Source organism: Nyctibius grandis, chromosome 5, assembly GCF_013368605.1.
Source record: "Nyctibius grandis isolate bNycGra1 chromosome 5, bNycGra1.pri, whole genome shotgun sequence".
Taxonomy (NCBI): domain Eukaryota; kingdom Metazoa; phylum Chordata; class Aves; order Nyctibiiformes; family Nyctibiidae; genus Nyctibius; species Nyctibius grandis.
Genome location: NC_090662.1, coordinates 2,158,579 through 2,170,249, shown reverse-complemented (window position 1 = coordinate 2,170,249; position 11,671 = coordinate 2,158,579).

The window sequence follows — 11,671 nt, the reverse complement described above, 5'->3', positions numbered from 1 at the left end:
GGAATGACAAGCAGTGCAGCTGATCCTATTATTTGTAGCGTCGATGGACAGCTTGGTTCAGGTCTCACCTCATTTCACACCACCACCCAGCCCTACCCAGAGCTGGGGTCTCCACAGACAAGCCCAGCTCCCTTGCTCCAAGTAGCCCACCTTGAGCAGAGCATAACAAACGCCACTGAGAGCCCAGTTGTCTCAGGGCTGAGAGGACATCCTCTGTGTGCTCACCTCTAGGCATGACTATCCTGCCAGAGGGACTCTGTCCCTTAAAAGTCACAATCCTCCAAGTACTGCTAGACAGTCCTGGGCACCAGCCCCTTGTGGTAGTAGCCATCAGGAGAAGGATGCAATGCAACTTCTTCCCTCTTAGTCTCCAAGCATGGATGGGCCAAGACATTTCTCAGCCCTCAAGCAACTCCAATGGCCAACGCACGCCCAAGTCATCCAACATAAAGCTAGACACCAACTGGATGAATGCTCCTGGTACCGCAGAGGGACACCAACCCCTTTACCCACAGCTGGCTAAACACTGCTTAATCCCAGTCTGGGCCGAGACCACCAGTTCTGCTGGGTGTGGAGGCTGGGTTTGAGTCCTCCCTCTCCGAGTTGATATTTGCACTATGTGGGAAATGCTGGCTGCCATTTGCCCATCCCTCTCCGCGAGATGGTTGCAATAGCTGCTCGCCACAGTTTGCAAGGGTCAGCGCCGCAGCCACCTCGCCAGCGCTAGCTGGGACAGCTGCTCCACTCACTATCCTCTCCCAGCTCGCTAGTCCCAGCACCTGCTTCAAGGGAGCACTGGTATTTTCAGCCCAGAGCACAGGGAATGGGAACAAAAAAAAAAGAGAGGATAAAAAAAAAGGGGGGGGGCTGCTGGAAGGAAGAAAGTGCAACTTTTTTTCTGCAGGTTTTCCACCCCCCTCCCCTCAAATATGCCAGAAGGTTTTTTGAGATCCCACATCAGGATGAACTGGATTTTACAGGCTCTGGCTATAGGCAGCCTATTGTTGTCCAGCTGATTTTCCCATTGGAAATACCATGTAAATGTTTAACTGTTTTGTAGCCAAGGCAGACTCTAGAAGTCAGCAGATAAAAGGCAAAGTTCAAAAGCTGACTCAGTAGGAGCCACTTTGAAGTTTTCTTCCATTTGCAACATGCAAAGGGACACCACCAGATTTTCCAACAAGTCACCCTTTTGCATTCACAAGAAGGTGACAGTTGCATTATTCTTTACAATAACTTCCAGCCAGATCAGCCAGCACTGTTCAGGGTTGCAGTTTTTTTAGTAACCAGATCAATCCACTTCAGTTTCACAGCTGCAAACTCTTTAGAGCAAAGATCCAATTAAAAAGCTAGAAGGAAGGGGGGACTTGATTCATTTAATATCTAATCCCAAGGGTTTGTAGCAGACAAAGACAACATGGCAGCTCACTCCTAAGGAAAAAAAAAAAACCTAAAGATCTCTGCAAGTTGCATTAATTCCCTGTGGCAGTGTGAGAGTTGAAGTGTTAAACTCAGGGAAAAGGGCCAGCAGCATCAAACTTTAAATTTTCTTCTATCATAGAGTTGTATATCGAGATATGCTGGTTTCCCCAAAAAAGTAAAACCCAACTCGCATTAAAGAGACAGAAACTTTGCAACTCTATAGACCCCACCTCAGGAGCTGTAAACTCAGAGTGAAAAGCAGCAAGAGGCCACTTAAATAGCTCTTCTCCAACCAAGTCCCTCACTTTTCCCTTATAAGGAGCAAACATTGAATCAATAAACCATAAGGTAATCAGCAATTAAGCAAAGCTGTTTGGAATTAACATCCCCAAGAGAAAAAGAGAGAAAAAGAGCAAGTAAGTTGTTCAGCTCAGTCCACTTGGAAAATATACAATCTATATTTTAAGTTTAGACTAATACAAATACAAGGCATGCTCTTACCATGATGAGACTGGAAGCGTGCTAAGATCTAAGTAAAACAGCTGCTCCCCCTGCCTCTCCCTGCAACTTTATAGCCCAGGAAGGCTTGACTCCACCTGAATATAAAGAAGCTTTCTGCTAGCTTAAAGGAGCAGAGTTCCTTTTCCTTTGCATCCCTAGAAATAGCAAGGGATAAAGTGATCTGTTAGTGCCTAGCTGGTGTGATTTCTGTGATTAAACAGCCTGGGGTACAGTGCAATGTGAGGGTTTTTTGTATTTTTTTTCAAAAAGATTCAACTGGGGGAAAAAAAAAAAAAGTGGGTGCCAAAGTTTGGGGTTGGCTAAAAAGAAGGAAACTCTGAGGAAGTTTGTGTGCCCCCATATGATTCACTTTATCCAGAAGAAACAATCTTCCCCTCATCCTCACTCAGAGCACTGCCACTGAGCTTGTCTATTTTTTAGACTCCATCCTGCAATTTTTGGTCTTTGTTCCTTGTCCCCACTGACCTTTGGGGAATCTACTGAGTTTTGCACCTCTGGGACACTCAGGTGTAGGCTCAGACCCTCCATTTGCCTCACCTGCTGGCCTTTAAGGGCTCACTTTGCCCTCCTGCCAAGAGCTGACGCAAGGACTCCGAGCCAGTTTTGGCCCCATCCTACAAATGGGTAGATACGTCTTTAAGACTGCTCTGGATCTGCCCTTAAGTCTCAGTAGTGCCTGTGTGGTTACTAGCAGCAGGTAGATAAGAGTGGTTAGTGGTAACTTGTTTACTAATTCCCATATTTACCTCTTCATTTTCCCATTAAAATGTTCCCAAACTTCCTTTGGTTCAGCCACAGTTGCAACAGGTTGACAGCTCTGGGGTGGAGGGAGACAACCATGTCACAGACTGTATCAGCACAAGTGCAGCCAGGCAGGCAAGGACAGGGAGTTTTTCCTCTGTTCAGCATTTGTGAGACCCTCTCTGCTTATTGGGTCCAGTTTGAGCTGACCAGTACAAGAGAGATATTGGCATACTGGAGCAAGTCCAGTGCAGACCGATGAGCTCGTCAGATTTGGAGTACAGGACCATAGAGGGAGACCTTTCAACTCACGGTGAAGGTGGTCAGACACTGGAGCAGGAACATAAAGATGGGGGAATTTTCATCCTTGAATATATCCAAAACTCACCTGCGCAAGTCCTCAAGCAACCTGTTCTAAGTTGACCTCAAGGGGTTTTTAGGAGGCAAAATTAACCCTCTCACCAAGGACCTGTATGGACCAACCTGATTGTAAGAACATCCCCAGCCAAAGGGTAAATTTCTTTAGAGAAGCTTTATTTCCCTGTGTACTGTCAGCCTCTGCGGAGGCATGGGGACACGACTGCAGCCACGATGAGCAAAGAGATGAGCTGACCTGGAAGAGGAAGGCATCCATGGAAGAGCTGTCCTACACTGGCATGTTCAGCCCAACCTCTGCCTCTGAGGGCAGATGGGAGCATTACCCCATTCCTGCTTGGGGCTATGCCATGGATTTAGGGAATTCAAGCCAAGCAGGTTGGGCACACAGCTATGCCTGGTTTGGAAGCGGATGAATTCAGCCATAATTGGGTCAGGCAGGGTTCTTTTGTTAGACAGAGCATCATGTAAACACTGCTGTCAGCGTCGTGGCCTCCAAACCTCTGCTGGGAACAAAGGTGGCCTCTGAGTATAGAGAAGCTATTCATTTCTGGCCTAAACCAAGAGCCTCCCAAAATGTGTGCACCAAGCCTGATGGTCAGACAAGACCTTCTCTTTCCAAGAAACACCTGTTCCTCAATGAGAAAAGAGAAAATGAGGAACCCACGCAGTTTAGAGCATGAAGCATTTATTCACTAAATTATGTGCTTTTGGTCAACCCCAAGTTAAAAAATTTTGGGGCTGATTTCTGTCTTTCTTGGGAAATGGAAAGCAAAAGAGAGAAGTGCTATAGTCTGGTGGTGACAGAGATAACCTGCCTGAGATCTCAGCTCCAAGACATATTTAGAACAGCATCAACAAGGACAGAGACCACCCCCCCAGAGGACCCGTTGCGGCAGCTCCCAGCCTTTTTATAGCCAAACCTCACAGCTGCTGCCTCCTTCCCACTCCCACATCCTAAATATCGCCTCCTCCCTCTCCCTGGTCTTCCTATTGCCACCCCCACCATGTGGTCTGGCACCAGCTGCTGTTCGCCTCTACGGAACAAATCCTTACCCATGAGGATGTGGGTGGCATCCCAAAACACGTCGGAGAAGTGTCCTGAGATGGAGGGAAGAACTGAGCTGTGGCCACACTCTGGGCAAGCACGTGGATCACCAGGCTGCTGAGGAGCAGAGAACGTCCTGCTTTTGCTGTGTGACTTTGAAGAATGGCACTTAAATGTCACCTTTTATTCCTGTCGCTTGCTTTCGTTAGAGGAGCCCCCATGGAATCAAAAGGTTTTTTTCCTGGGAAGAGAAAATACTTAGTTCAATATCAATTTATTTAATTCAATATTAATTTATTTAATTCAATATTAATTTTTGGTGTTGCTGAAACAGGAAAAAAGTCAGGGGAAAAATCTCACTTTGCTTCAGGCTGAGCCAAATATGGGATTTTTTTGGTATTTTTGGTTCGTCGGCTGAACTGAAAAAATAGTGATTCATGTAGTTCCAAAATCCGCCATTTCAGAAATAATTTGTTCCCATGGTTAATTGTTCACCTAGTTAAATTTGCTCCCTGTTTCACATGCGAATTTCCCCAACATCAGCTTCCAGCCACTGGTTCCCATTATGCCTCTTTCTGGGGAGTGAAAGCTGCCAACTTTCCACACCCTCATCCCCCCGAAGGCAGTTGTTGTCTTTTCGAGTGAATTTGACGCTGGCCAAACATGCAGAACAACAGTCCTAGAGATCTCCATCCTCCACTTTAGCCTGAACTGCCAGATCCTGTTTCCCAGCAGGTCTCCATCTGCCTCCATTGTCCTTCAGAGGCATAAAGCCACCGACACCATTAATGGGAACTCCCCAGTGACCTGAGCAAACCTGGGCTCATCCCAGTTAACATCAGTATCCACTAACAAGCCTCTGACAGGGGAGGAACTTGCCCTGTGCCAGCGGTTCCCAAAGCTCAGCCGGCGGTGAGCACATATCTCATAGAATAGAATCATAGACTCATTTTTGTTGGAAAGGACCTTTAAGATCATTGAGTCCAACCATTAACCCAGCACTGCCAAGTCCACCATGTCCCTCAGCACCACATCTACACGGCTTTTAAATCCTTCCAGGGATGGTGACTCCACCACTTCCCTAGGCAGCCTGTTCCAATGCTTGATCTCACAAAGCCATTGCGACCCTCAGGAGCTTTGGTGGCCATCACACGGTGGCCCTGCAAATTTTGCTATGTGGCCTTCAGCCTCATGTCTGATGAGCAAATGAGGAACCTCCCAAGGGGCACCCACTTACTGATGGGCCAGCTAGTCCTCTGGACACCCCCGCTTCTCCTTGTAGGGAGGCCTCAGGCCACTGTTACTCTAATTTAGGTTTGCCAGGGCTGACTTTGAAGCGCTGCTGCTGATAGTGGTTGTCCTTTATCTATCACGCAGTGAGGCCCCAACCTCAGCTCAGGCATCTGTTACTGATAACCAGAGATGATTTATCCAAGCCTTAGCCTGCGTATCTATCTTTAACATTTCACTGTGTGTGTTTCTGTCCGTGCACAGTTTGTTTTCATACTGCTGCTTCCCTGTCCTTGGCTTCAGCCCTTTCTGCTTTGTGCACGTGAAGGATACAAGCAGTGGAGCAATTTGGATGCAGGAGGATCCATTCAGAGATACTCACAAAAAAAAAGAACTAAACTTGCCACAAAAAGTAAATTACTAATACAGTCCTGTCAAAAGAAGCATTTGACGTCAGTAGGAACTTCTGGAATTCTCTATTTTAATGCAAAAAGTTACAGCAAAAAGCAATTAAAACTGAAAACCTTCATTTCAAGGCTATCAGGATGGGATGTTTTGACAATCCAACTTCTCCCCCCTCCTCATTTTCCTTTCCAACTAAAACCCTGGCAGACCCATCCCATTCTGCTAGACAGCTCAGTTGGAGTGGAACTGCATATTTCTGCAGAACACAGTTCCAGCAGAATTCCCCCAACCAGCTCTGTCTCAAAGCCATTCCCATAACCGAGGGTGGAGAAAGCACCATCTCTTTATTTGTGTCTGCACAGCTGTGCTTCTCCTCTGCCTTCCCTAAAGCAGATAGGAACCAGCTGTGGGGTACGGGCTTCTGTGCGGTGGGGTTAGGCTGAAGCAATAGCGAGCGCACAAGGATGTATTTCTATTTATTCTTTGGTTGCAAAAGGTTATTTCTACTCTTCTCCCTTTAATTGTCTTAGGAGTAATGAGGTAAATGCTTTAAGGAAAAGCTTTTTGTAGAGTAATTTGAAGAAAGATGGATTTATACTCTTTAATGAGCTTCAGGGTGGCTATAAGGTGTCAGGCAAAGGTCTGTCTCCTGGTGACCTGCTCCCAACCATGGCCATGAGCAGCTGCTTGGAGAAGTGTAAATGGCCGGGAAAATATATATAACATATCCCCTGAAGTCTTTCCTCTGATTTTTATTCAGCTCAGGGACTTTCCGAACTGCGTGTGGTTTCTACATGCTCAATAACCCTCAATGCATTTCCCTACCATCAGTTTGTCTCATGCCCTTGAAGGTTGTCCAACGTTAGCATCAGCTCACAGGCACTTTTAGTTTCAATTTGTTCCACAGGACTCCAAGTAACTAACTGCCAGCAGCATGACTTGTTTTCATCTTTCCCATATCCCTTTTTTTTTTCTTCTTGAGCTCTCTCCTGTATTTCCGTGTCCACAAAGCTGAAACCATCTCATCAGTCAAGCGTGTGTGTGTTCACACGCACATTTCTTGAGGAAACGGGATTGTGTCTTTTTCTCTGCCAATAAAGTGATTTTATCTCATTCTGCAGAGGATCCTAGCCACTCTCTGCTCTCCTAGTAGTTGACCCTACTACCAGTCTTGCAAGTTTTTGTTTTAATCAAAGATATTGAGCCAGAATCCCGATCTGGGGCGTTGCTGGAACTGTCTTGTGCTGCATTTCAGCATTGATTCAATTCACGATCAACCCTCTACGAAGGGACCTTCTCAGTGAGACTTTTTCTTTCCATCTGTCTGTGCAGGGGAAACATCTAGAGCAAAAACGGGATTAGAAAAGCTTTTGCCAGATTCATGAGCAGTTTAAGAACTTGGCCTTAGCGCTTCCCTTCGTGTTAAATGTCAGAGCCACCAACATTGCCTTTGATGGGGCTGAAAACTGAAGCTTTACATCAAGTGTTTTGGAAGAACTAGATCTCAGCACAGAGGTTTAATTTGAATTATTGGGATTAATTTGAACGTGTGGTGTACAGAGAGCTGTTGCATGGCTGGAAAAGGTGGGCAGACACATTTGGTTGTCTGAGCTGGTTTTGGCTGCATGGGATCTTCTCATTCCTGCACATATCCCTGCTCCCTTACGGAAAAGGATTGTTTTGGAGCTGCTGAAATCAAATCCGTAGCAGTGTCAAAAGGGCATCGTAGTGTTGTAGCTAGAGACCTGTTCCCCTGCCGTGCTGAGCTGTGCCATAGAGAAGTTTTGAGCAAGAGCCTTTCCCATTCCCAAAGACAAAGCTAACAGATGACTGACGATTCTGATTACTCGCAGCTCATGGGGCTTTCCTAATGGTCCTAAATCTCTGACAATTATAAATGCTGTCATTAAGCCTACATAAGCAATAGTTTTGAAGAAAAACACTTTTTCCTTCATCTTCTGAGAGTTGGAATACACTGTAAAAATACACGTAGGGCTGCCCTGTTATTAAAACTGGCTTTTTTACATTGGTCGGCTCTCTTGCTAAGTCAAAACACAAGCAAGACCCAACTGTAATGCCTGTAGAAGGTGCAAGGAGTGAGAATGGAAGAGCAGAGTGACTTGGATTATCCAATCTAATTTGCTTATTTTTTTTTTTCTAAAAGGAATCAGTTCTGCATGGAGTGCAACAGTTGGGAAATGCATCACTTGAGGCTTACAGCAGCAGTTTGGCCATCTCGAACACCTCGTAAGCCTCATGGAAGAGCTCTGAAACCTTTCCTGAGCTGATTGTGTCACTTGGCAGGGTTCCTGTCGTGGCTGTGAACCACATGTATTATCTAGCTTAATGCTTGCTGACTACCTGGAATGCAAGGATAATTTTCATGTAGTTTTACGGCACTTATTTTCTAGGGGTTTTTTTCCTAGATAAAAATACAAGACAGGTTGTTTGTTTTTTTTTTAAATAGCTCTAAATACTGATGGTGACACAGTCCCTAATCACGTGCAATTTATGGCCTAAGGTTTTATGACGCTATAAATGTCTAAGCTGCCTTGAATCCTCCAGATGACTACTTTCGAAGTAGTGTAAGTGCTTAAATGAGCAACACTGCCAAGTGTATAAAATTCTACAAAATAACTTGACGCTTTGAATCCTGAAAGAGATCGGTGTCAACGAAGCGTGCTTTAATCTTTGCCTAATTAAGTCTGCTTGTTTGAGAACCACAAGTCCTTAATGCATGTGTTACTAATCCCCTGCCTAATCCAAAAAATCTTTCCGAAAGGGAATAGCCCCAACAAGACAGACACTTAGGTCAATAGAGTCTCCACTACTCCTCGCTGAGAGCGGGGAGGAGAAAGCCTAGCAGGAAAAAGTCCTCCTTTGAGCAAAATCTTTTCTGGCCTCGAAGATGAAGCACGGAGCAAAACTTTGACTTAAAATTTCTTCTGGAGCATCAGGGCCGTCCAAAAATGCAGTGAAACTGTTTTACAACCCCTGACAGCACTCGCGAGCAGGTGGGTGCTGTAGCATCAGTGGGCCTCTCACCGCCCTCTTAGCAAGCCCCTCAGAGGCATCACTCATGAGATCCCATGGATACCACGTGGGCATAATCTTCAACATTACTTGTCTCTGATGAGCGCTGGGCTGCCCGAGTCCATCTTCAGTGGTGTAAACAGCCTCAGGCACTTCCACGGACCCGGCCATGAAGTCAGGATGTGGCCTGAAGCAGGGCAGAGCTTCTGTCCTGACCATCACGAAAGAGGCTGGTTGTACCAGTGATGAGCTAAATGCCTGACTTTGAGATAACATCTTTATATAGCATCCTAAATCCACTTATGCTTATTAAAATTCCAAGCTCTGGTGAGCGCACAAGCTGCACAAGTAGCAGCTATCAGGGCTGTGCAGCTGCTGAGTCTCATGCGTAAGTCAGGGGAAGAAGACACAGGGCGAGGCTGGCGTGTCTAGCTGGAGACTCTTGCTCATCTGCTGATTAGCAGAGTCACGTACCCTTCCTGCGCAGCGCCTGCCCTCAGAGCTGCCTGTGATGAGAAGCTGGGGATCCCCTTGGGCACGACGTCTCCAGTCTGATAGGCGCTGTCACACGGCAGAGCGAGGGAGGGATGTGTGAGAGGCAGATCTCCTTAGCGTCAGGAAGGATTTTCTTGTGCAGCCTCTGGCTCCTCTGACAAAGTCATTGCTGTTGCTACTGCCCCTCAGCAGGGAGTGGAAGCTGTGAAAAGGTTTCTTTCACAGAACATCTTAATTTGCCTCTTCCCTGGTCCTTCCTCGGGGGTTCTGCATTTCTGTCTCTGCCAGGCAGGGTGGTACGCAGATGGAAAGTGCAGTACTGCCTCGAACATGGGGTCCAACCACAGGGCCCTGTTCCCATAACGAAGCAAATGAATGAGCTCCTCTGGGTCCTTCATTAGCGAGAGAGGACTGGGGGAGCAGCTGTCCAGAGCATCCATCCATCTCCAGAGCCCACAGTCACTGGAGAGATATCAAAAATTGGTGGAAATCTAATAAAGAGGATTTCAAGAGACATTAAAAGGATCACGGAGCTGGACTGGCTTCTCAGCTTTCCTAAAATGTTTGCACTAGGAATCCTGTGACCCAAACGAGAGGTTCTTCCCTCTTCTGAGCTGTAGCTTGTGCTTTGAGGTTCCCTTTTGTCTTCCACTGTTCAGCAGATCCTGTGGCTACTGTGGATGTGGGTTCAAGGAGAGTCGTACGTGTGTCTCTCTAATTTAAATTCATCTAATATAAGGACTTCTAGAGAAAAGTAACAGTGACTCTCATTTCCAGTCTACCTCTCCCTGTTCTGTTCCTCTCTTTCCACTGCCACCTGACCTCCTTTTTACTACAGTCTCCAGTGAACGTGCTCTGCTACAGCTGGAATTAATAATGGTGTCCACCGTTGTTCTTTCACATTGAGCCGCATGTCATTGGGAAGGGAGATGCCACCAACAGTCTGGGACTGCTGCACCCCTGCGAAGGTAATGCTGGATTTGGGCAGTGGTTGTTGAGACTTCCAAAATGGCAGATAAAGCACAACGGGTGCAGAGCGGAGGCAATATGAGTTCTGTCACGCTTGTGCTGCTTTAAGATGGGTGGAGACTTTCTTTGTCTTGAACACGTAACTGAAAGGCAAAGACAGGTGGTTGTGACAGAAGTCAATAACAAGGCAGACTCTGCTCGAGTTCAGATTTCAGGGTACGTTTGTCTCCCCAGTCTAGCTACAGCTAGGTCCAATTGTGCTTGACTCCAAATGAAGTGTGGCCTTCAAAAGTCTACATTTGGATTGAAGAGCAGTCTCTCAGAACCCCCTTCTACTGCCTGCTGATCGGTGGATCACAGAATAACAGAATCAATCAGGTTGGAAGAGACCTCTGGGATCATCGAGTCCCCAACCATTGCCCTGACACCACCATGTCAACTAGACCATGGCACTAAGTGCCATGTCCAGGCTTTTCTTAAACACCTCCAGAGATGGTGACTCCACCACCTCCCTGGGCAGCCCCTTCCAATGGCTAATGACCCTTGCTGAGAAGAAATGCTTCCTAATGTCCAACCTGAACCTCCCCTGGCCAAGCTTGAGGCTGTGTCCACTTGTCCTATCACTAGTTGCCTGGGAGAAGAAGCCGACTCCCACTCCACTACAACCTCCCTTCAGGTAGTTGTAGACTGCTATCTGTAGACTGCAGATCCTGCAAGAGTTCCTGGTCATTCATAGAATCATAGAATCGTTTTGGTTGGAAAGGACCTTTAAGATCCAAGCTGTAGCTCTACAAATTGACTTGAAGACAGCGAGACCTGACAGCTTCCACAGGCAGCTCCACGCTGACCTTCCACCCCACCCTGGAGCACTCGGGCTCCACAGGAGACAAGAAGGCCATGTCAAAGATGTATAACATCACCAACCACAACCTGGATACCCAATATCCCACTTGCACCTGCTGATGGGGTGGTGTCCTCTCCCATCACATCCTTGGTTTAACGGAGCCTTCAGTATTGACTTCACCAAGAGAGACACACTTGGTGACCACATCCTCGGATATGCTTTGCCCTCATGACCTACACACCTACAGTGTCAGCAGAGGAGGCCTTCCACAAGCACCTCCCAGGTCACGAATATGTGTGCTGAGTTCTCCAACTAGATGGAAAAGTCATTTGCTAAGTCCATGGCTCTCTGCCTGCTGTACCGGGGTGGGGGTTACAGCACTCAGGGATGCAGCTGCAGCCACTGCAGAACGTAAAAAACAGGAGGTCTTGAAAGACTGGAAGCTTTCCAAAACCAGGAGGACACACCAGTTTGTGGATGGCTGCTGCAGAAACCAGGGCCTGGCTGAGAAGGAAAGGTCTCTGGGGTAGGAGACAGCTGTGGAGAAGGACTGGAAAGAAGTGAAAGAATTTGGCTGGTAGAGATGA